The 5,494-nt window shown below is 41.4% G+C and overlaps 1 long non-coding RNA gene across 1 annotated transcript; it reads left to right on the top strand.

Annotated features, from left to right (window-relative positions):
- Window positions 1-1,318: 1,318 nt before the first annotated feature.
- On the top strand, window positions 1,319-5,169 carry LOC142817348 (uncharacterized). The gene is made up of 2 exons (XR_012895187.1): window positions 1,319-1,442; window positions 4,999-5,169. It is a non-coding gene; the product is annotated as an uncharacterized LOC142817348 (long non-coding RNA).
- The last annotated feature ends 325 nt before the right edge of the window (window positions 5,170-5,494 follow it).

The following is a 5,494-nucleotide window of genomic DNA, read 5'->3' as shown; positions in this document are numbered from 1 at the left end:
TAAAACAACCACCACCTGCAAAAAAAAAAACAGCAGCACAGTTTTTTAGCCATAACCACCACGTCAGCAGGCCATGAGGTCCCTTAAAAACGAACATTGACTTCATGTATTTTTAGCAGGCACGTTTTATTTAATTACTGTAGCGAGTATTCATCTTCATGTGTCCTTAAGAGTGCGTCATGGAAATTAGGAAGAGGACTCCGACCATAAAGAAAAATGCAGAATAAGGACATTTCGGTGACCTTGACGCAGCCTTGCTCACAATGACGGGAACCTTGTGGACTCAATTGCGAACAAAGCTCTCCTCAGGGGAGCCGAAACGCATTCTCTAGTTCTCTCTCCCTCGCTCTCTCCGTTTTTTTTTTTTTGTGGATCCCCTTCTTTTAATTTATGTAACTTCCCCAGCAGACGTGCTTCGGTCAAAGCCTTGACTTTGTAGGTAGTGAGAAAACAGCATTGATGAAATATTCTCAGCCGTGGTCTTGTTCCAAGGACTGCAAGCTATGTACAAATGTATTGCCGCAACGTGAAGACAGAAGTAGTAATTAACAGGTTGAGAAAGTAGCAGCAGGTCAGTATTTTTAATTACTGCGTGCCAGAGTGTTCCTCTTCTTTCTTGTTATTGCTTGCTGCATAAAAGCGTGCAGATGCGCGTATGCGCTGTCGTCTTCGTCTTCCTGGCAGTACGCACGTGGAAATATGTTCTCATCGAACAGTGTGACGGCCGATGCATGCAATGTTGCAATGTATTTACCGAAATGAAAGTGCTGATCAAATATTGCTTGTGTGACCTTGAATGTGCAGTCCCTAAAGACCCATAGAGCTAAGCAAAAGGATCAGCTTAGCTTTTTTACCGAAATTCTCTACATTAGGTCGGTGAAGGTGCGCTAAACATTGCTCCTGAATATTACAAATGCGCCTTCTGACTAGTAGCTCGTGCTGGCCGCACTGCACCGTCACAAAGTTCACTGCGACTCAGATGCACTGTTAAAGAACGAGTATAACGCAACAGATCGCTGCCGCAAAAAAAAAAAAAAATAGCGCCGGCGTTAACAGCAGTGGGCCGGAGCTAGCGTTAAACCGCATCTAGCCGGTCTGAGAGCGCCACAAGGCGCCATCAAGTCTCGTCGCCTAGACAACCTTGGCTGCCCGCCTTCCTCCGTGGCTGCCCCGTATTGCTACGCGCCGGGCTCACAGCGCGGGAAAGGGGTCGACATCGTCTTACATGTCACTGCGTGCGCTGGCGATAAGCCCTCCCGTGTGTGTGCGTGTGGTGCGCGTGGCTTCTCGATCGGTAGAGTTTATTAGTCGGTGTTTAGTTTGAAAAGTGCCTGCGCTCTGTGCTCCACCAGTGTGTTCTGTCAGTGCTTATTATTGCGAAGGTGCACCATCTTGAAGACTAGACCTGTGGATTCATATTGTGGAGCACTCGAAGTGAAATAGTGAGTACCGCTCTGACGTTGTTCCGTTCAGCGCTTTGTTAACTGCGTGAGCACGAGAATAACGCCTTCAAACAGTTTTGTTTTCAACTAGTTGATGACAAATCAGCATATGTTTAATTAGCGAGAATATTTGTCCGAACTGTTTCACGGGGATGATGGCGAAGTGTGATTGTGGGCAAGTTTTTTTGTTTGTTTGTTTAGATTGTTTGGAGTACAAAGCAGAGTTAGCGTGCGCCGCTGAGGTTCAGCGAAGAAATTGAACAAATTTTTGCGGTGCCCTTTGTTGGCAGCCATTTTTAACGGGGCCCGCTCGGGCTGCACATCAATTTTAGTTTACTAATTAATACATGTGTGGGGACGGCGCCTGTTAGCTCTAAGCATCAACCGTATGTAAGACGCATATGCTTGGGCATGTCGGTAGTTCATTTACTTTCTTTTTTTTTTCTTATTGCACAAAAAGACCGAGAACGGAAAACAAGGGCGTGGTGTCCATGTCGTTCTTTTCGGTTCTTTTTCGTTTTGCACGGTAACACTACCGTGATAACTCGGGTTGATGCATCGGGAGACAACACAGCATATTGTTTCGCGTTAGGTGCGCCTCGCGAAGTTTGCCTACTTGATAATACATTCAATTTCGTTAAATTTGTCTGCACTGGTATCTTCGTTCACCCGCAACGTAGCGTAACACAGCCGACAGCCGTGTCTATGTAGCGGATCGAGCACTGGAGCTGGACTTTTGTTTGAACAGACCTTTAGTCTGTGTGTGTGGTCGAATTGCCTACGTGAACAGCGCAAATGCTTGTTTGAACATAACTGCTAACGTTCGAGCACATTTTATTCAGATTGTTTCCATCATGTGTAACTTTCAAAATATTCTTGTTATTCAGAGTTTTATTGCCATCGCCTCGCTTTGGCGTTTAACTTCGCTAAGTACTTCAGATGTTAAAGGTATTTTCGCTATGTGAAGCGTATTATTAGTTTTTTGTTGCACAAAAACACTTTAATGTTATACATACTGCACGGTATCTAAGCATGTGTTGCAGCCAAAATGTAAGACTGGGCAGCATATCTATCTGGGAACACAACACGCACAGCCACTGAACAGCCTACGCTGCATCGGGAAGGAGTTATGCTTCCTCACCCTGACAGCTTGATTGAAACAAATGGCCCTAATTTAGCAGTATGCAATGGTCATTGAGTGAAGGTAACAGGGTCACTTTATTCGACATTTCCCAGCCAATTTTGCGGCTATGGCAAATGTGTTTGAAAAAAAAATCGTGCTGATTTAATGCACTGAAATTAGTGAACTGTTTGAATATTTCGAAGAGAAAAAAGTGTTAGGTCACGTTGTTGCTTTTTAAACTTTGCGGACTGTTGTTTGAGTGTTGTTTGTGAAAAAAAAAATATTTTACAAGTTCCACTCCTTTTTTTATACAAAGTTTGGTACACGTTAAGTAAAGGGGCTTATGTAAAGTGTTTGGAACTCAGTTATAATAATACAAATTTTCTGCCACATACGTCTGCAAGAATTAGCCAAAGTGTGTTATGTTTGCATTTTCTCATTGCTATACTGCACTTTGTATGAATATCTGAGCTGTGACTACTTACTTCACAGAAAAGATATTTTGATGAAAAATTATCTTTAGACATCTTAAGCGGTTAACCTCTACGAGTAAAGATCACTCATTTCACAAAATTGTCATTTTTGTCCGTATTGACACGCAATTTCCACCATGTGGTGGTCCAATTAAAAATCACCTTTTACCTAAATTGAAAACAAATAAACAGTTCTTTGTATGTGACAAGTTTCATCATTACAACTTCTATTTCAAGGAATAAAATATTTTTTTTAATTTTCCCATTAACGGCAATGGGGAACTTCGAGGCGTCGGCTGCCTGATGACCAAATGGCGAATGGGGAACTTGGAACTTCAAAAATCATTTAGGGGCAAAGCTCTTGAGGCCGTGGGTCGTTCCTTCCTCTGTAGTCGTACTAGTATTATGTAGCCACTTGATGAGTTGCACAATAGATAGCGTTAGTGGTTTTCACAGCATATACACGGACAAAATGATGATTCGTGGGGCGAATCATTCGTCCGTACATTTGTGCTTTCGTCCGTTCGTCTGTGCATCCATCCGTCTGGGCTTTCGTGTGTCGGTCTGTCTCTGAGTCCGTCCGTCTTTCTGTTCGTCCATACTGGCGTCAGACTGTCTGTCCATCCGTTTGTGCGTCCGGACGGATGAACGCTACGCCCCACTCATCATCATTCACTCCGTGGATATGCTGTGATCTTTTTCTCAAAACATAAATTGCTATGACAAAATTCGGCACACGAAAAGAACTGTTTATTTACTTCGATTTATGTACAAAGTCTATTTTAATTCAACCACCACATGGTGCAAGTTGCGTCTCATTATAGACAAAACAATTATTTTGTGAAATTTGCGATTTTTTCTCGTAAAGTGTGACAGCTTGAGAGGTCTAAAATATTTTTTCCTCCAAGTATACCTTATGTGGATTAAGTATTCACTTCTCAGATATCCATTCAAAGTGCAGTATTGATATAGAAAAATGCAGATATAACACATTTCGGCTAAATTATTTGAGGCGTATGTGGTCAAAAATGATAATATTACTGAGCTTCAAACACTTTACGCAAGCCCTTCACTTAACTTGTAGACCAAATTCGGCACGGAAGAAGAGATACTTATCAAAGAATTTTTTTCACAAACATCCAGACGAAATTCCGGGAAGTTCAGGAGGCAGCCACGTCACCAATAAATTATTTGTTTGCGAAAAATTCTAGCAGTTACCCTTTTTAATGCAGTAAAATCAGCGTGATTTTTTTAATACATTTGCGGTGGTCTCTAAAATGGCTGGGACGTCTGATGTGGAATGACCCAATAGCCAATTCTTCCATTATATAATCGTGTCAATGTGAGCCAGTTCAAGAACACTAGTATCATTTGCATCTTAATACGTAACTGTACATTACTTATTTTTACAAGTTACCTGCACTGAATACCTTCTCAATGTGCATACCGTCATGTATGTTAAGTGGCATCGTGCTTTTGTGCAATACATTTAAAATATGTATGTGTTGTTGCGCGTTGTACTGTATTCCTTTTAATAAACTAATCTAATGAGTACCATGGTAGATCTGCAGAAATACACATGCAGCTGTGTTGATGCATACTTAAGCATAGAACTTGACATTCACTTAGATTGGTCGTTGCATGCAGCTAAAAGAACATTATCAACTTGGAGCAGCACCTTTTTATTTGCCTGCGCGAGCAAGCTGAAAGGGTAAAGTAAGGTTCATATACGGCACGAAAGGTATAATGATTCTGCCAAAGTGCGCTTTTCATGGCGTTTATTGCTCACAATACCTTTTCTAGCATTTCTCACTGCAGTGGAGCCTGATGCCACTGAATATGCTTGTTATGCACTCAATTTATACTTACACATAAGAAAGCAGTTGGTTATGCATGATGCACACTGTATGTTGCACTCTTTGTGAAATTTCAGTCTTTCTTCCTTGTGTATTTATTTTAGGTTTCCGGGATTGAATTTCCTGTACAGAAAGAACAGCTTCGCCCCACTTCTCTCGAAGGCACCAGTCATCTTAGCAGCTGAAGATGATTGTGCAAGCAGCAGTGACGAGTGGTTTTGCAGTTAGAAGTGTACCAACACTGCCATTACATTAATACAACCTCAATTACACTAGCTTGTCGAATGTTCTCTTTTTTTAATGTCGAAATTTATACTGCGAGATGTAATATGTTGTAAATGTGACTCTAGAAACTCGCTTACTCTTTCTACGTGTTTCTTTTTCTATTGTATAGGTGTCAATCAAACGTCATACGTCTCAGTCGTTTGCCCGACTAGCGCAAATGTTTTTGAAAGTTGTGGAGATTTATTGTATTCAAAACAATGAATTTTTGTATAGAGAGAAAGAAACTTGGTCACGTGACATATTTCAAACTTTTGCAGAATGCCATCAGAGTCCTGTTTGTCAGAGTTGCAGTTTTTCTATAATATAGGCAGATGT

Source organism: Rhipicephalus microplus, chromosome 5 (genome assembly GCF_043290135.1).
Source record: "Rhipicephalus microplus isolate Deutch F79 chromosome 5, USDA_Rmic, whole genome shotgun sequence".
Taxonomy (NCBI): domain Eukaryota; kingdom Metazoa; phylum Arthropoda; class Arachnida; order Ixodida; family Ixodidae; genus Rhipicephalus; species Rhipicephalus microplus.
The sequence above is the reverse complement of the archived record's forward strand: the minus strand, read 5'-3'. Positions and strand labels throughout refer to the sequence as shown.